This window comes from Anomaloglossus baeobatrachus, chromosome 4 (assembly GCF_048569485.1).
Source record: "Anomaloglossus baeobatrachus isolate aAnoBae1 chromosome 4, aAnoBae1.hap1, whole genome shotgun sequence".
In the NCBI taxonomy this organism is placed as follows: Eukaryota; Metazoa; Chordata; class Amphibia; order Anura; family Aromobatidae; genus Anomaloglossus; species Anomaloglossus baeobatrachus.
The window spans coordinates 234,209,605-234,230,720 of NC_134356.1; positions in this window are offsets into that span (position 1 = coordinate 234,209,605).

Consider the following 21,116-nt stretch of genomic DNA (forward strand, 5'->3'; position numbering starts at 1 on the left):
ATACTGCTGCTGGTGGAGCTGCTTCAGGGAGAGAATGTGGTTGATCTGTGCTGCTACGATCCCCAATGATACACTTTTCTCTGGTGCACACAGGCCATGGAGTGTTCTGCGCTGTATGAATGGTGAGGCCAGAATAATTAGAGGTGCTTTTAAAGGGGATGTCTGAGAGTACCTCCAGCTCCTTCGATTTGTCTTCCACCAGGTTCCCTCTTAATCATGGCCCCAGTTCCGACAAACAAAAAAATAGAACCGAAGTCCTATTCCATTTTTACTAGCTGGAGTATGCAGGCAAGGCTGTCTGCTTTGAACAATACTTTTTTCATTGTAAACACTTTGGGTCCCCGGGACACTCAGTCAACAGCATCAGGGAGCACCCCAAGGCAAAGGGGCTGAGACTGAGAGTAGCAAACCTCACGGCAGACCACCTGATCGATCCAAATCCATCTACGAGCTTTTTTTTTATTGCAGCAGTTGTGGTGTATGCTACTGGACCTGAAATTTTGGTTCTGTGGTGAATTGTGAAAACATGCAGTATAATAATCTGCTGGGTACTCTCTCTCTGTATGCAGGCTGTGTAATACTCTGCCTTTTTTGGGGTGCAAAGAATGAGGAGAGCATCAAGTAAGGGACGTGGACTTGGCCATGATGCTGCTGCTGGTGGTGATGGTGCTGCCGCAAGGAGAGGACGTGGTCAATCTGTGCCTGCTATGTGCCTGCTATGTGCCCAAATGAAACACCTTCCTCTGGTGCACACAGGTCACAGGATGTTCTGCATAATATCATAGGCCCAAGTACCACTGTACGAATAGTGAAGCCAGAAGGAGTAGAGGTGGTTTTAAATTAGACGGCCGAGAGTGCCTCTAGTTCCTTCGCTTTGTTTTCCAACAGGTCCCATTTTAATCGTGGTCCCAGTTCCGAAAAACAACAAAATAGAACAAGAGTCCTGTTCCATTATTACTAGCTGGAGTAATCAGGTGTAGCATTTTTTTAATCATGCATTAAAAACACATCTCTTCAGGCAAGCTTATTATCTTAACTCACTAATCTAACTCTCCCCTGTTCCCATCTTCTAAATGCTATTCATAACTTTCTCTCTCCTATTTCTGTCCTCACATCCTCCATACAACCAATAACACGTACGTGCACTTAAAAGGTTACTATCTGATGACTGGATCATTCAACTTTCTATGAAATGTATTATTTATCATATTGATGGCCGGAACAGACACTACAAGCACGTTTTACCTTTTGTGTCCCCCTATTTCCCCATAGATTGTAAGCTTGTGAGCATTGCCCTCATTCCTACTGTAACTGCTGAACTATGTGCTACTTTGTTTTTGTCTGTACATGACCACCACTTCATTGTAAAGTGCTGTGGAATATGTCGGCACTATGAAAATAAACATTATTATTATTATTATTATTAATAATAACTATGGACATTTTAACTGCAGCAGCTATAATATACGCTACTGGAGCTGCAGTTATGTCTCTGTGGAGAACTGTGAAAACAGTCTCTGTGGCGGCACTCTTACAACTTTTTTTTGTGGGGGAACTCTGAAATCAGTCTCTCTGGGGACACTCTTAAATTTTTTATCTAATTAATTTATGTCCTATTAACCATGATTGCTATGGTAACAGTACCCCTTTACATAATTTCCCTATCCACATTTATTTGCAGGGCAGTTGTTTTGCTCTTACCCCCATTTTGCTTCCTTTGCAGCCCCCTAGACGGCCCCCCTACTACAACCAATTTACAGCACAGCAGTTTAGGTCCCTATTGACTTCTATGGAATTTGGGTCAAGTTTGAGGCCCAAACCGAACTTTTAACTAAAGTGTCGCCTAACCTGGCAAATCTGAACATACATGGGTCCGCTCAAACCTATCTATGAGCCATTCAGAAATAGAATCACACAATATAACAACTGTTGAATGATTACAGGAAAATAATCTGCAATGTAGGTTAAAGCGCGGGGTAGAACAAAGCGGTCCGGTCCGATGAGCGTCCTTGGTTGCGGCTTGTCCGTGAATATCACCTAAGATCAGAATTGTGTCACTGATCTTAGGTGATAACCTATAACGAGGTGTAACCTGGTTATATCCTACATTTGTGGCTAGAAAAGCACTGATGATGTTTCTGACTGATTCAAATTGTCTCTTCATTGAGGAAGTAGACAAACTCTAGTGCCACCTATTAGAAGTAGCAATCCTAAAAGTCAAAAGTATCCCTTTAATGAGCCTTGTCATATGACTTAGGATTTATGCCAGATCAAAACCTCAGTTTGCAGACATTGTGTTTTGGGATGGTTGTCCATCGTCAGTGCAAAGTATAAGACCTGATCTGGCTGTATGAGAAGCTAAGACGGGGTCTAAAAGGGAAGCTATTTTCCTTGTGGAGACTGACACACCATTCCAGCATGCCAGTGGTGAGGAGACTTTGAGCCACAATGCTCCTCTGGGAAATATGCAAATTGTATCTTCAGTGAGGAACTAGATGAACTCTAGTGCCCTCTATTGGAGATAGCAATTCTAAAAGTCAAAAGTGGGCCTTTAACAAGCCTTGTCATTTGACTTAGAATTTATGCCACATCAGAACCTAAATTTGCAGACATAGTGTTTCGAGATTGTTGCCTCTTGTCAGTGCAAAGTATGAGATTTGATCTGGCTGTATGAGAGGCTAAGACGGGATCTACAGGAGAAGCTATTCTCCTTGCGGAGACTGACACACTGACGAGGGACAACCATCCCAAAACACAATGTCTGCAAATTGAGGTTCTGATCTGGCATAAATCCTAAGTCATACAACAAGACTCGTTAAACAGTCACTTATGACTTTTAGGATTGCAACATCTAATTGATGGCACTAGAGTTCGTCTACTTCCTAACTGAAGAGACAATTTCTATATTTCCCAGCGAAGCATTGCGGCTTAAAGTCTCTTCACCACGGACATGACTGATTCAAGAAATGGAAAATGCTACAACTGTGTATGCCTGATTAAATGGCGGGTGCACATTAGTTGTTGTGTCTGACCGAGGCATAAAACAACTGATCGGACATAATGAATATATGATAACCTAGCTTTATCCTAACTATTTTCCTACAAAACACCATCTAATTGCTTGAAGAAACGTGTTCCAACTCACCCTCTGGTGTGTAAGTCTGAGGAGTAGACCAGCTGATCCTGCACGGAAATCCCAGGCACAAGGGGATAATAGCAGATACAAAGTAACGAAAATCCAGTGGATCACAGGCAGATGAATTAAAAACTTTCCTTTATTTTCAACGCTTTAAAAATGGATAGACAGCATTCACAAGGCACAGTTCATCCAACGCGTTTCGACATAACGCAGTGTCGTAAGTTCTTAGTCATGGATATATAATTATCCATGAATAAGAACTTACGACACTGCGTTATGTCGAAACGCGTTGGATGAACTGTGCCTTGTGGATGCTGTCTATCCATTTTTAAAGTGATGAAAATAAAGGAAAGTTTTTAATTCATCTGCCTGTGATCTTGCTGGATTTTCGTTACTTTGTATCATCTAATTGCTCAGCTCCTCCTCTATAAAATGCTGGACTCTATTTTCAGCTTGACAGGTTCACTTTAAGGCCTTGTGTGCACTAGACGGAATTTCCTGTGGATTTTCCGCGGATTTGCTGCATGTTTCGCTGCAGAAAATGTTCATAACATGTCTGCAGTGATTCACCAGTAAATCCTATGGGAAAAAAAATGCTGTGCGCACTAGGCGGATTTTGACAGCTGCATGTTTTGCTGCGGGAAACCCGCAGCAAAAACAATTGCATGTCACTTATTTTCTGCAGGTAGCTGCGGGACTGGCTACCAGAGGAATATCCAGTAATACCAGTCCTGGTCGCGGCTACATGCACTGAACTCCGGAGCTGTCACCTGAGCTCCGGAGTGCAGCGTAGACTAAACTGCGAGCGCCGAGTGATTGTTTCCTCGACGATTGCAGTTTAGTTGAGGCTGGGCTGATCTCCGGAGCTTAGGTGACAGCTGTAGAGACGCCGGGTTGCCCTCCGGAGCTGTCACCTGAGCTGCGGAGATCAGCCCGGCCTGAACTAAATAGCAATCGCCGGGGAATCAATCACTCGGTGCTCGCAGTTTTGTCTAAGCTGCAGTCCGGAGCTCAGGTGGGAGCTCCGGAGTTCAGTGCAGGTAACCGCGGCCAGGCCTGATATTACGCTGGCTGCGTCATTTCCGCACCAAATCCGCAGCAAAACGCAACAAACCGCATGCGGATTTGGATGCGAATTTCGGTGCGGTATTTTCCCGCAGGTACGGAAATCATACTGAGCCTCCGGAATTTTCTTAAGAAAATTCCTTTTTCTAGTGCGCACAGGGCCTTATATCACCAGAATACCAGTTAATCATATTTACCAAATTACTTGAAACATTATCTAATTTTAAACAATGAAAATATTGATATGGAATCATTTAAAAACATCATTTAGACTTTAACACTTGGAAAATACCTCTGCAGTTTGCTTGTGGTGAAAAAAACCCCAATGCCTATCTGTTTTCTAACCTTTATATGCCTTGGTCTTTTTTTTTTGCTTCTTGTTTTTTATTAGTTTTGATCTCTTGATCTTTTGATGTTATTCTGAAACTAATGAAAAGGTTAATGACTTTTTAAATGTTATATGCAATAGTTAACACATTCCACTAATTATGTAAATTTCCAGAGCTATTCTTATCCACATTATCTTTATTGTGTTTGTGCAGTGCTGACATTTTTAAAAGTCCCAATTATATTTAAAGGCAAAAAGAATCTAAACATTAAAAATACTGCAATGTATTACAATACAGGTTGTTAATTGCTAATCTGCACTTATTGCTTGAAAGTATTATTTAAATTTGTAATACCGCACACTTAAAATAAGTCACTTTAACTATCTACATACAGCTACTAATAGGACAAATCTGATGAAAACTGTTATAAAATAGATTTATGCGCATTACATTTTTTTTATTAGGCCTATAACTCAACATTGGCATTTACAATTTTAAAGTTGCACCACGATGGGAGGAGCATATTTTTTTTTCTCTTGTTCACAGACATATTTGTAGCTTTAGAGCTAATTTCTAGGCTTCATTAGAACAAGCTAATTTTCCCCAAAACATCTGCACTATAAACCATACATTTTGTTATAGCTCAACTATTATTGTGACTCGTTTTCTAAAGAATAAAATGGCAACTTCCCCCTCCGCCTTCCCCCAAAAAATAATAAAGTAGAGCCTTTACCACACAGCATAGCTATTTGATGGCCTGGAGAATTATGTCAATGATATAGCAGCCACTTGTTGCTTAACGCAGAATATGTGGACTTTTTCCATGATGCACACAACAAGCCCCACTCACATGGGTATAGACTAACCAGGAGAGGTGTTAAATCTGCAATTCACAGGTAGTTTCCTATGTAGACTAGGAGGCAGACTAATTTGATCCTGATTTGTCCTTACTGACCGCAAAGATAGGCACCCTAAGGTTACATAATGGTGACACCACTCAACATTGGCTGACTCTCAGTGTCCTTAATTGCATCATCAACTATAAACAGAGTGTAACACAAAACAACAATAACCATAAGGAAAGTGCACACAAGCAAAGAATAAAACACAGGGTTAAGTTGCGTTGAGTCATGCAGGGAGGATGGAGGAAAATGGAAGACACCCAAAAGACTATGGAATACCTGGAAACCCCCCAAATCCAAAGCATAACAGAATGGGAAGAATGCAGGGAAAGGAAACTCACAAGCAAACCAGAGGGAAAAGCTATAAAGATAAGTCAGCAAGAATATCCTTAATTGAGGAGCTGGGACTCCAAACATCCATTCATCTAGGAGCATAACCAGCGAAGTACGCTGGTGAAAGGAGAGTATAAACAGCCCCACCCAGGAAGTGATCGGACAGAGACAAAAAAAGCAAGTGAGAACATCTGACTAAACCGCACACCAAATGAAGAAGTAAAGATAAAACAACCATCAGAATTGGGACAGAAACCGACCGGGGTATGGCTCAGCAGGGAAGGAAACTGACCATGCATCAAAAGGTCATTGAATCAGGTTCCGAAACTGAGGCATAGCACCACACTCGATGACCTTAGGTCGGCTCAGATACTACTCTTTCCTTAGAATGCTGTACACCGGACCTATTGATAATTCCCAGCTAATTTGCTGTTTTTACCTTTAAGGATATGTACCCATATAATGTATTAGGACTGCTTTATCAGGTTCTTCATAAAGTTTTTAGTGATAAAAAAAAGAAAAAATTGAGCCTTTACTATATGGCTTAACCAATTGATGGCCGGAGAATTATGTCACAGAAATAGCAGCCAATTCATGCTTATCATGTATAATATTTGGACTATTAATAACATTTTTAATTATGCCTTTATTACAACAATATATGTATAATAATAATGCAAATTCCAGATTGTTTGTATTGGGACAAGTCCAGGCGTGTCGTCACTTATCCCTGCAGATCGCTAGTGTCAAATCCACGGTGGCACGACTGACAAATCAGAATGAGCAAAGGAGATGGGAATAGGTACTTTCAAATTGCAGGGATGAGTGACTAGTCCTGGTACAAGTGGTGCGGGATTACACATTATTTTTTACAAATGCTGCAATAACAGTTAGACTTCATTAAAAAAAACGTTATTAGGAGCCTGATAGCATACTTCTAATAGATTATAGGTGTTATCGCCTTGACAGGTTCCTTTTAAACAGGAATTATTTGTTATGGAAAACACAAAGTGTGACAAAAGGTGAAATTATAGCAGATGAGTGACAGTAGATGAAAATCTATTGTTAAATATAAGTCATTAGTAAATCAGATGATCTCCCATAGTATTCAAGAGTTACAGGTTTTACTTTTATTTAATCAGAGTAGGAGCAAAATATGGTGAGATTGTATCCTGGGTAAAAACTAGCTTGAAGGCAGGAGTGATTCTGTACTAATCTGAATGGAAATATGAAGCCTGGTGCACCACAGATTAAGACCTATTTTGCCATTTAGGTGGCTCACTTATCCATAGAATACAATTGGAATATATATTTACCCATTTTTCCTAATACATTCTTCAAAAGAGAATCATAAACATGGTGAATTTCTTCCCCTTTAAACCAAAAGATTATCCACTATAACAGTTCACTGATGTCTGTAAACCTTACAATACTAATATTAGTTTCCCATCATTATCATGGAGATTTAGCCATTTATAATTCCTAGTTGCCAGTAATTTGATAAAGTGTATTTGGAGCTGCTCCTTGATGCTCCCCTTCCCTTCTGGGTCATTACATCACATTATGGGTGTTGGCGTATGTTTAGTGCAACAACTCCATTCATGTCTATAGGTACCGTCACACTAAGCGACGCTCCAGTGATCCCACCAGCAACCTGACCTGGCAGGGATCGCTGGAGCGTCGCTACACGGGTTGCTGGTGAGCTGTCACACAGGCAGATCTCACCAGCAACCAGTGACCAGCCCCCAGCCAGCAGCGACGCGTGGAAGCATGCTGCGCTGGGTAACTAAGGTAAATATTGGGTAACCAGCCCGATATTTACCTTGGTTACCAGCGCGCACCGCTTAGCGCTGGCTCTCTGCACACCTAGCCACAGTACACATCGGGTTAATTACCCGATGTGTACTCTGCTACGTGTGCAGGCAGCAGAGAGCCGGCTTCTGCGGATGCTGGTAACCACGGTAAACATCAGGTAACCAAGAAGCCCTTACCTTGGTTACCCGATATTTACCTTCGTTACTAGTGTCCGCCGCTCTCACACTGCCAGTGCCGACTCCCTGTTCCCTGCACTCCTAGCCACAGTACACATCGGGTTAATTACCCGATGTGTACTCCGGTTACGTGTGCAGAGAGCAGGGAGCCGGCACTGACAGCGTGAGAGCGGTGGACGCTGGTAACGAAGGTAAATATCGGGTAACCAAGGTAAGGGCTTCTTGGTTACCCACTGTTTACCGTGGTTACCAGCGTCCGCAGAAGCCGGCTCCTGCTGCCTGCACATTCAGTTGTTGCTCTCTCGCTGTCACACACAGCAATGTGTGCTTCACAGTGGGAGAGCAACAACTAAAAAATGGTCCAGGACGTTCAGCAACAACCAACGACCTCACAGCAGGGGCCGGGTTGTTGCTGGATGTCACACACAGCGACATCACTAGCAACATCGCTGCTACGTCACAAAAGTCGTATCTTAGCAGCGATGTTGCTAGTGATGTTGCTTAGTGTGACGGGGCCTTTAGTGTGATGTGGCCTTATGAGTGTTTAGTTGCTAGGTTTAGATAAGATAAGATAAAACTTTATTGATCCCATATTGGGGAAATTTGCACATTACTACAGCTCAATATAGGAGAGGGTGGGATAGAATAAAGAAAGATAAAAACACTATACACATGTGATATATAACAATGTACATATACAGTATCTAATACAATAAATAAATATATGTATATGAAGGTGCATATTAGTGATGGCAGTGTAGGTGAATTGTCTAATTGAATAATAACATCATGATGTGTTATACAGTCTAACTGCAGTTCGAATGAGTGACCTGCGGATGCGCTCTGTCCTGCAGCGAGGATGTTTAAGTCTCTGACTGAAGGAGCTGCTCAGGCCCCCCACAGTTTCATGCAGAGGGTGGTGGGGGTTTTCCATGATGGCTGTCAGCTTTGCTAACATCCTCCTCTCACCCACCACAACCACAGGCTCGAGAGGAGATCCCAGCACAGAGCTTGACCTCCGTACCAATTTGTCAATCCTGTTCCTGTTTGTGTGCTGTTAATAAAGATAGAACAAAAAAAGGAGAAAGTGGGTCACAGGAAGAGCATGTGACTGTAATTTGTATTCTTCTTTCCTGTGTTCTCTATGAGAGGATGCTTGCTGCAGGAGCTCCAACCAGAGACACATAGAAATGATTACTTGCTCATTTATTAAGCTTAGTATATTTGTTCCTGATTGTTCCTGAATAAAACAACCATTGCTGTGTTGCACGCTTGGAGAGTATTGTTGACTATCTATTGCCAACAAGGGGGCATTACCTACTCTTGGTGTCTAGAAGCTGACTGATATCTTCTTCTGTTCTGTGCATGTTATAGGTGTGACTTTCAGCTGATAATATCTATTTCCCTGAAGTCCGAGAACATGGTTTACACCCCTGCCATGCCCCGTGTTCTAGGACAGAACAAAAAGAGATATTATCAGGGGGCTGGCTGTTTCTAGACACCAGGAACAGGCCACACACCCTGATGTGTGATGTAATGTCCCAGAGGGGAGGGGGAGCAGAAAGAGCACCTCCTGTAAGACTGAATTACAGGTATTGTGAGGGTGGTAAACAGCACTATGGATCTTATCTTTATGGTTTATAAGGTTATGGTCATTTGAATAATTTTTTATCTCCCCGGAATACCTCTTTAAATATTGAATGATATCTATTACTAGGCATAGCTAATGATTTTAGAGTATATATAAGAATGTGTGGGAATCAAAAACTTTGCCCATTGAATTGACATTCTCTTTAGTTTGGATGGGTGTGTACACCATACGTAAAGGTGGCCATACAATAGAGATTTTAAACAACCACAAAGATTGATTTAGACCATTTTCTGCTAAGCATCCCATCAATGGAATCAACATGTTTTTCTGAAAATGGTTGTGTGAAATACATATAGGTCATTGCTTACACATGTATTCATTTATGGCTTCTATAAACATGTTAGACTCCACTGTTTCATGACTTCAATGAATAATAATGGGGTCTGTCAAGTTCCTTTGTGAACTATTTTGTTTTGATAGGAAAGTTAATAGATACTTTGAAAGAGATATAAATGGAGCTGAAATCTGGGCATGATGGTCCTGTCTGTTATTCTACTATGGGCCAATCTACAATTGTGTTTATGTGTCAACGACTAGGCAACCAACTAGTAAACCACATCTGAACTCCCATATTTAATGATGTCTTGTAAAATAATTGAGAGTGGTTATGTCATCGGATTTTACTATACAAACTACATGCTTTACTAAATCAATCTTTTGGGCCTGTTTAGGCTGGTATAATAACTATTAAAATCCATGTCACAATGACAATAAAATTATAATATTAAAATACGGCATTTTATGAGTCTAGTTAGGGCTCATTTTAATGTAGATCTGTCACCAGATTTCACAATACATACTGTATACGCTACTAAATAGAGCCCTTAAACCTGATTAGGATGCTGTATTTATTTTGATAATACATGTGAGAATGACTGCAAAATCAATATGAAAGTTTAACTCAAACTTCACCCATGTGTACTGATTGACAGCTCTTCAGTATCCCTCCTCCCTTGGGATGCTGAGATCTCACACTGCTCAGTACAAGTTGCAGCTGACTAGGTACACTTAGGCGGGCTTTGCACACTACGACATCGCAGGCCGATGCTGCGATGCCGAGTGCGATAGTGCCCGCCCCCGTCGCAGCAGCGATATGTGGTGATAGCTGGCGTAGCGAAAGTTATCGCTACGCCAGCTTCACACACACACTCACCTGCCGTGCGACGTCCCTGTGGCCGGCGACCCGCCTCCTTGTTAAGGGGGCGGGTCGTGCGGCGTCACTGCGACGTCACACGGCAGGCAGCCAATCAGAGCGGAGGGGCGGAGATGAGCAGGATGTAAACATCCTGCCCACCTCCTTCCTTCCGCATATCCTACGGAAGCCGCAGTGAGGCCGGTAGGAGACGTTCCTCGCTCCTGCGACTTCACACACAGCGATGTGTGATGCCGCAGGAGCGAGGAACAACATCGGACCGTCGCGTCAGCGTAATCATGGATTACGCCGACGCTGCACCGATGATACGATTACGACGCTTTTGCGCTCGTTAATCATATCATCCAGCCTTTACACACTGCGATGTCGCATGCGATGCCGGAAGTGCGTCATTTTCAATTTGACCCCACCGACATCGCACCTGCGATGTCGCAGTGTGCAAAGTGCCCCTTAGACTCATGAGCTATTAAATTCTCTAGATGGACTCATAAAATCTCATGTTAAATCACCACTTCAGTGTTTCTTTTATTGCACCTCTGGAGTGGTGCTTTACATCTAAAGCCCGCTTTACACGCTACAATATATCTGACGATATATTTTTATAAAAATATTTTAGTGTAGGGCTGCCTCAAATGAGATTTGCCGTGATGTGGCGAGGCAGCTCAAGAAATTGCAATTTTTTGCCAAAAATCTCAAAATTTTTTATAATAAGTACAGTTTGGAATGTTTAGTGCTGAAGTGCACATTTAGTGCTGGCTTTTTGTTTTTTCTTCATTGAATTGGTCTTTGGTTGACCCCCACTTTGCTATGCACCCCAATTTGGGATGTGTTCCATCTGTCTAGATTTTGGCGGTTGGTGACTGTTCACATTGTCATCAGGCCTTGTCCACAGGCTATTTACTTCATGCAGCATTTGCTTGGACCTGTCCCGCCCACAGCCATGACTCAGTCATGGGTACGGGATTGAAATAGACCAGGTGAGTGCTGCTAAGAGCAATTCTACTATTCATATATGAGGCCGTATGGCACATTTTATAAAAATATTTTAGTGTAGGACTGCCTCAAATGAGATTTGCCGTGACGTGGCGAGGCAGCTCAAGAAATTGCAATTTTTTGCCAAAAATCTCAAAATTTTTATAATAAGTACAGTTTGGAATGTTTAGTGCTGAAGTGCACATTTAGTTCTGGCTTTTTTTTTTAATATATCTTACGATGTGTCGGCGGGGTCACGTTGTAAGTGACACACATCCAGCATCGTAAGGTACATTGTAGTGTGTGACAGGTACGTGCGATTGCGATTGAACGTTAAAACGTTCATCGCATACACGTCGTTGAATCCTGATGAATTGCACGTCGGGTTGTCAATGTTCCCGAGGCAGCACACATCGCAGTGTGTGACACCCCGGGAACATTGAACAGATCTTACCTGCCTCCCGCGGCTCCAGCCGGCAATGCGGAAGGAAGGAGGTGGGCGAGATGTTTACATCCCGCTCATCTCCGCCCCTCCGCTTCTATTGGCCGGCTGCCGCGTGACGTCGATGTGACGCCGAACGTTTTTCCCACTCCAGAAAGTGGACATTCGCCGCCCACATCGAGGTCGTATGGACGGGTAAGTACGTGTGACAGGGGTTAATCGTTTGTGCGGCACGTTCAACAAATTGAACGTGCCACACATAGGATGGGGCGTTGCAAATCGCATACTATATCGTATGCGAAATTGCAACGTGTAAAGCAGGCTTTAGTCCCCTAACCCCTATCTTATACTCACCTTGCGGCATCTTCATAATTTTACAGCATCGCGTTAGTCTCGGTGATATGTGACCTGCTGGCTGCTCCAGTGTTTCATTCAGCACGCTGGATGTCATAACTCAATACAATTCTATGAGAGCCTCGTTTTGGCTCTCATAGAAATGCATTGAGAGCTTGTGACATTCTGACTTTTGGAGAGTCAGAATTAGAGATGAGCAGAACCTTGGAAGTTCGGTTCATTAGGTGCAGCCGAACTTTAGATAAAGTTCTGTTTGGGACCCGGACCTGACCTGAACCCCAATTGAAGTCACTAATTGGGCAGTTCGGGTCTCCGCCCACATGCAGCCAGCTATTAGCAGATCACTTCCGGGGGAGAGTTGGTAGGGTTTTTTTTATTTTTTTGTTTGTGCACACTACACAGTGTGAGCCATTCAAACATTGCAAGTGGGTCGCATTGGGCTGAGGACTGAGCGTACCTGAGCACAGGGATGCTTGCATGAGTGGTTTACATACATAAAGCACCCAAACACCGAACCCAAACTCTGTCTGTGTTTGGTATGAACACCAAATACCGAAACTCGCGTTCGCCCCTTTTTAGTCAGAAGTTACAGTCACAAGATGGTGATGTGGAAATGGGGCGGCAACGATAAAATGTGAGGCCACCAGGAAGGTGAGTATATGACAAGGGGGCTTAGATTTAAAGCACCACTCCAGCACTGGAAAAAAATCCCTCTGTAGTGGCGCTTTAATACCAGGGTTAAACAATCATTTTGATGTGAATTTTCAACATAAATGCATTAGCCTCATCAGGTCTAAGAAATTTAATGCCATTTGTATTATGCAATCTGCTGACGGAGCCACTTTAAATTCTGCTATAGCTACAGTGCCTTGTGAAAGTATTCAGCTCCTTTGAATTTTTCAATCTTTTCCCACATTTCAGGCTTCAAACATAAAGATAACAAAATTTAAATTTTTTGGTGAAAAATCAACAACAAGTGGGACACAATTGTGAATTTGAACAAAATGTATTGCTTATTTTAAACTTCTATGAAAAATAATAAACTGAAAATTAGGTTATGCAATATTATTCATCCCCTTTAAGTTAATACTTTGTAGCGCCACCTTTTGGTGCAATTACAGCTGCAAGTCGCTTGGGGTATGTGTCTATCAGTTTGCACATCGAGAGACTGACATTCTTGCCCATTTTTACTTTGCAAATAGCTCGAGCTGAGTAAGGCTGGATGAAGAGCGTTTGTGAACAGCAGTTTTCAGCTCTTTCCACAGATTCTCGATTGGTTTCAGGTCTGGACTTTGACTTGGCCATTCTAACACCTGGATACGTTTATTTGTGAACCATTCCATTGTAGATTTTGCTTTATGTTTTGGATCATTGTCTTGTTGAAAAACAAATCTCCGTCCCAGTCTCAGGTCTTTTGCAGACTCCAACAGGTTTTCTTCAAGAATGGTCCTGTATTTGGGTCCATCCATATTCCCATCAATTTTAACCATCTTCCCTGTCACTGCTGAAGAAAAGCAGGCCCAAACCATGATGCTGCCACCACCATGTTTGACAGTGGGGATGGTGTGTTCAGGGTGATGAGCTGTGTTGCTTTTACGCCAAACATATTGTTTGGCATTGTGCCCAAAAAGTTTGATTTTTGTTTCATCTGACCAGAGCACCTTCTTCCACATGTTTGGTGTGTCTCCCAGGTGGCTTGTGGCAAACTTTAAACAACACTTTTTATGGATATCTTTGAGAAATGGCTTTTTTCTTGCCACTCTTCCATAAAGGCAGATTTGTGCAGTGTACGACTGATTGTTGTCCTATGGACAGACTCTCCCACCTCAGCTGTAGACCTCTGCAGTTCATCCAGAGTGATCATGGGCCTCTTGGCTGCATCTCTGATCAGCCTTCTCCTTGTTTGAGATGAAAGTTTGGATGGACGGCCGGGTCTTCGTAGATTTGCAGTGATATGATAATCCTTCCATTTCAGTATGATCGCTTGCACAGTGCTTCTTGGATGTTTAAAGTTCTGGAAATATTTTTGTAACCAAATCCGTCTTTAAACTTCTCCACAACAGTATCATGGACCTGCCTGTTGTGTTCCTTGGTCTTCATGATGCTATCTGCGCTTTAAACAGAACACTGAGACTATCACAGATCAGGTGCATTTATACGGAGACATGATTACACACGGATGGATTATATTTATCATCATCAGTCATTTAGACAACATTGGATCATTCAGAGATCCTCAATGAACTTCTGGAGTGAGTTTGCTGCACTGAAAGTAAAGGGGCTGAGTAATATTACATGCCCAAATTTTCAGTTTATTCTTTTTTACAAAAGTTTAAAATAAGCAATAAATTGCATTCAACTTCACAATTGTGTCCCACTTGATCATAACATTAAAATTTGTATCTTTATATTTGAAGTCTGGTATGTGGGAAAAGGTTGAAAAATTCAAGAGGGCCAAATACTTTTACAAGGCTCTGTATTTCCTGAAAAGCCAAACTACTACAGTAATCAATTCTTTATATAAGAATACAATTGACAACTAAAGTTTCAATATCATTTTAAGCTGTGATTTACTTTGAATTTTTTTCTTCATTGTGACCTCTTAGTAAATTTTTGGTAATGGTATACTCTGGGCACACGTGTCCTCTCTCTTGGCTACAATGAAGTATAACTGCTGATTTATTTAAAGGGAGTCTCGGATATTTCCTCTAAGTACTTTTAGATGCTTATGATGAAATTCCTAAATGTGACACATGGAAAATGACTAATCCTAAGCAAAGTTAGAAAAATGACAGAACACTTTTGGTTGTAACACTGCAGTTGACGCTAAGTTTTATCAGCCTAGGGATCTAATTCACTCTACAATGATTTTACATATTTTGTAATTAACAATCATCTTCCATTATCATTAGTGTGCATATATTACAGCTTCAAATTCCAGCTGAGCAATGTAGCTTAGCTCCTAAAGTATAGACAGTAATGATCTCTAGAACAAGGCTTCAGGCGACCCACTACCAGAATAACAAAGATAAGTTTTAATACTGCCAAACTTTATTTCCATTTACATAAATATATGGTCCAATGCCGAAGCAGATTTGCACAGCTTAACGTAAAACAACATCAAATCCTTTTGAATTGGGTTGTATTTTCTCTTCAGATATCAAGAACTTTGCAAAAGAACTATTTGAGTCTCAAACAATTTACTTAAAGAAAAAATAGTACAAGGTCATTAAATCACTAAGGATCTTCTGCTGGCAGCGCAATAATGTTTTCGAATACTAAAAGCAGCTTCATTATCAAACCACATAACTGAACTATATAATTTGTAGCACCTAGAAAATCCGCTGCAAATCACAAGGACAAAATTACCTAAAGTTAGAATTTAGCTTATATTTACTGTAGAAAACATATTTTCATTACTGTACCCCAGGGAAGGGCCTGCGTCGTCACCTGTCGCACATGGAACAGTGGCATGGAACTGGACAAATGGGGGGCCCACTTGCCATCCGCAGGGGTGGTGATCTTTTTTGTGGGCCCCAGGCAGATACCCGGGAATCGCAGTGCTTGGGACAGCAGCCATATTTTACTGGCTGCCAGCTCTTTCACCTTGCATGTGCAGTGAGAGCACGAATTGCAGTGTTCACTGCTGAACATTGCATACACGTGCATTGAGGGAAAGTGTTCATTTGTAGGTGAATTTACACTCTGGTCCCATTCTCACTGATGAAGAGGCGTGGCAGCGCCAATATCCCCAGTACTTTATGTCCCCCAACCCAGTAACGTGTATGTCCCCCAGTGCTGTATGCTCCCCACCCCAATAAAGTGTATGCCCCCCAGGAACGTGTATAGCCCCTCCAATAATGTGCATGCACGCCCAGTAACGTCTATACTCTCCTAGTAATGTGTATGCCCCCCAATAATGTACATGACCCCCCAGTAATATGTATGCACCTCCAGTAATGTGTATGCCCCCCCACCAGTTCTGTCTATGCCCGCAGTGCTGCCTATGCCTTCAATGATGTCTATGTCTTCAGTGATGTCTATACCTCCAGCCTTCCCTTTGATGTATTTGCCCTAGCCCCTCCTGTGATGTATATACTGTAGCCCCCATGTCTCCCGTTATCTTTATACAACAGTCTCAATGTGTCCTGTGCAGCCTTGTTTGCTAATAAGTGTTGCTGCCGGGTTGGCACACAATCAGAATTAAAGCTGCAGAGCTGTCCTCACAGTGTTGCTGCTACCAGAGCACCATGCCATTTCTGTTAAAGTGGCAGCAATCAAGCAGCATGCTCTACAAATCCACATGCCCACCGGAGAGGAGCTGAATGGGAGACAAGCGAAGAAGGTGAGTGAGGCTGCTGCCGGCTTCCCCATATTAAAAATATCTCTACTGTTTCTGGATATATATTTTATATATATTTCTATATATTTTTCTGCATTTGTCTTAAAATACAGTTAGGTCCAGAAATATTTGGACAGTGACACAATTTTCGCGAGTTGGGCTCTGCATGCCACCACATTGGATTTGAAATGAAACCTCTACAACAGAATTCAAGTGCAGATTGTAACGTTTAATTTGAAGGTTTGAACAAAAATATCTGATAGAAATTGTAGGAATTGTACACATTTCTTTACAAACACTCCACATTTTAGGAGGTCAAAAGTAATTGGACAAATAAACCAAACCCAAATAAAATATTTTTATTTTCAATATTTTGTTGCGAATCCTTTGGAAGCAATCACTGCCTTAAGTCTGGAACCCATGGACATCACCAAACGCTGGTTTTCCTCCTTTTTAATGCTTTGCCAGGCCTTTACAGCCGCAGCCTTCAGGTCTTGCTTGTTTGTGGGTCTTTCCGTCTTAAGTCTGGATTTGAGCAAGTGAAATGCATGCTCAATTGGGTTAAGATCTGGTGATTGACTTGGCCATTGCAGAATGTTCCACTTTTTTGCACTCATGAACTCCTGGGTAGCTTTGGCTGTATGCTTGGGGTCATTGTCCATCTGTACTATGAAGCGCCGTCCGATCAACTTTGCGGCATTTGGCTGAATCTGGGCTGAAAGTATATCCCGGTACACTTCAGAATTCATCCAGCTACTCTTGTCTGCTGTTATGTCATCAATAAACACAAGTGACCCAGTGCCATTGAAAGCCATGCATGCCCATGCCATCACGTTGCCTCCACCATGTTTTACAGAGGATGTGGTGTGCCTTGGATCATGTGCCGTTCCCTTTCTTCTCCAAACTTTTTTCTTCCCATCATTCTGGTACAGGTTGATCTTTGTCTCATCTGTCCATAGAATACTTTTCCAGAACTGAGCTGGCTTCATGAGGTGTTTTTCAGCAAATTTAACTCTGGCCTGTCTATTTTTGGAATTGATGAATGGTTTGCATCTAGATGTGAACCCTTTGTATTTACTTTCATGGAGTCTTCTCTTTACTGTTGACTTAGAGACAGATACACCTACTTCACTGAGAGTGTTCTGGACTTCAGTTGATGTTGTGAATGGGTTCTTCTTCACCAAAGAAAGTATGCGGCGATCATCCACCACTGTTGTCATCCGTGGACGCCCAGGCCTTTTTGAGTTCCCAAGCTCACCAGTCAATTACTTTTTTCTCAGAATGTACCCGACTGTTGATTTTGCTACTCCAAGCATGTCTGCTATCTCTCTGATGGATTTTTTCTTTTTTTTCAGCCTCAGGATGTTCTGCTTCACCTCAATTGAGAGTTCCTTAGACCGCATGTTGTCTGGTCACAGCAACAGCTTCCAAATGCAAAACCACACACCTGTAATCAACCCCAGACCTTTTAACTACTTCATTGATTACAGGTTAACGAGGGAGACGCCTTCAGAGTTAATTGCAGCCCTTAGAGTCCCTTGTCCAATTACTTTTGGTCCCTTGAAAAAGAGGAGGCTATGCATTACAGAGCTATGATTCCTAAACCCTTTCTCCGATTTGGATGTGAAAACTCTCATATTGTAGCTGGGAGTGTGCACTTTCAGCCCATATTATATATATAATTGTATTTCTGAACATGTTTTTGTAAACAGCTAAAATAACAAAACTTGTGTCACTGTCCAAATATTTCTGGACCTAACTGTATGTATATGTATATGTACACATGCCTTTATGTGTTTTGTTTGTGTATGTGTGTGTCTGCATGTCAATGGGGCCCACTGAAACTCTTTTGCCTCGGGCCTATGAAAACCTGGAGCCAACCCTGGTCCAGGGTATATGTTATCCTATAAACAACATTTATTACCTATTACCTATTCACAGGATAAAGGATAAATATGTGTGCTGACACCTCACTAAAAACAAGGGTCCCAAAGTCCTCTAAATGAATGAAGCATTACTGACCATGACAAATCATTGTGTATAATTCCTATGGAGAGTAAATAGTGCAGTGGTTGCACATGCTCACTAATTCCTACTTCACACGGGACTCTTGCTCCTGTGATTACCGGGGGTCCCAGTTATCAGCCTCCCCAGAGATAATGTATTTTTTGACTATCCTCTAGATAGGTGATATGTTGTTTATTTTTTAAATTATAAACAAGGGTCTCTCTTTTTGTACTTGGTCGAGGATGAGCAGCAGTACCAGACATAGCCCATAAAGGGGATGGTGTGTAGCTTCTAGAAAGGTGGGGCTAGCTAGCATGTGATTGCAAGTTTGCATATCACACGAGTGATTACGTGAGGACTGCTTAAGCAGGCAAACAGAATGGAATCTTGACAGTCTGAATATTGTACACTGTTAGTGTCATGATCCACGCCGGCTTTTCCCTGCCTGGTCATGTCAGGGGTTAACTTCCCTTGCCTCATTTTGGATCCCAAGACGCTATATATTGCCTCTCTACCTATGGCTCAGTGCCAGTGATATTTCTGCCTTGCAGCGTGTATACTGGCTCTTGAGTGTTCCTGATCTGTTCTGCCTCCCTGCTACTGTGTCCTGACTTTGACCCTCCCCCGTTTGTCTGCCTGTCCCAGCCCCTGACTTCCCTCTTTTGTCTGTTGTTTGTGTTTCCCTCTGCATACCTGATCTCCCGGCTTCTGACTTTAACATTGATCCTCCCTTTGCAGTGACTCGACTTTCCTGGCTAGACCCAGACTGTTTGACTACTCTATTGCCCCCTGGTGATTCGCCTGTTAACATTGCTGAAGTTACTCTGCTATACTTCAGCTGCATTTCCGTTACAGTGTTTCTTTGTCTCTCCTTCACTACTCTGCTGCCAGCTATTGGGGATTACGCTGTACTGCGTCTTACTAGCCTTTGTACAGTGTAACAGTTAGGATTTGTCAAGATGCTATCAGATAGAGTGACTTTACAGTAGATATTCATATATGGCCCATAAGACCTCTTTAAATTCTAGTTATGTGTGAATAGATAAAATAGTTTGATCTACTGACCTGTTATCATCTGATTTCCAATATGATAACTTTATCTACTATGATAAAAAGATGAAGATAATATTTTTCTTTATTGAATTTTCAGAATCATGTGGAAAAAAAGTAACTTATTAATATTGCCATTCCCCTCTGTTTTCATATATAAAAAGAATGTTAATTGAGTATTCTTTGAACACTGATGTGAAATCTGTACATACCAGTTCTTCAAGTGATGTATCTGTAAGAGAATTGGTTGTGGTGGTCGTGTTCCTGCCCCCTGAAAACATCAATCATGTCAATGTCTTGCATCTTTTGTATATAATTTGTGGTGTGTCATGTAAATTGTTTTGTGATATATAGTAATCTATATTAATTCATAGTGTACAGTAATGTAAGGTAATGGATATGATTTAGTAGTGTTGGTAATGCAGTGAACTGTTGGATAAGGTTTAGTATAATATGTAAGGTTGAATATATAATGTAACATATAAGACCTTATAATCCCTCCACCAAGTGTCGGCATATTACCCGTGGAGAGAAAAAGTGACACTCGGCACCCCCTGAGGAACTCACGAAACACATGTCGGGGTCTGCAGGAGATACACCGAACACTTGGACCAAACAGACCTTATAACCAAGGTATATGATTCTCTGCTTTACCTAGTGATTTCTCATTATCTGCAGACATTGCTCACTGAGATCTGTGTCTATTTTACTTTGTTCTAGCCGTGTATATGTCCTACGATCTATTTGTTATTCATCATACTATGGTTCAGCATATCATTTTTAGCACCTTGGCTATATATATTTTTTCCTTATATTTTTTCTTTGTATTGTGAAACTTGCACAGCACTATTGAGCACTTTTATTACATGTTATTTAACATTACTATAGGGTTTTGGCTATACTTTGGGTCAGTTGTTTGCACTGTCACTTTGCATTTGACTTGCTGCTATCATCTGGGAATCTCCCTGCCTTTTTATCTTTCTTGTACGATGTTATATGTTTTTAAAAAAATTAATTTAATAAAATAATAATGTTATATCTCATATTTATTGCTTTTTTTCGTCACTTTTTCTCTCCAAGGGTTATATGCCGACACTCGGTGGAGGGATTATAAGGTCTTACATTTCATTGTAGTGACAGATAACATAGTTTTTGATTATATATAATCTAACATGTAGCAGTGTTGGTAAAGTGTAAGATATTGTAATGTAATGTTAATGTAGGTAAAAGGTTAAGATCTACCCAGCAATAGATTGTAGGGGCAGACATAGTTAATGGTGGTACTAGCACACCCTTGGAGGGGTCAAGCAAAGGAAAAAGGTGTTTGTTCCTGTTAAACAGTGTAGTTGGGAATAGTAGCTGAAAGTGACCTAGTGTGAAGAACAT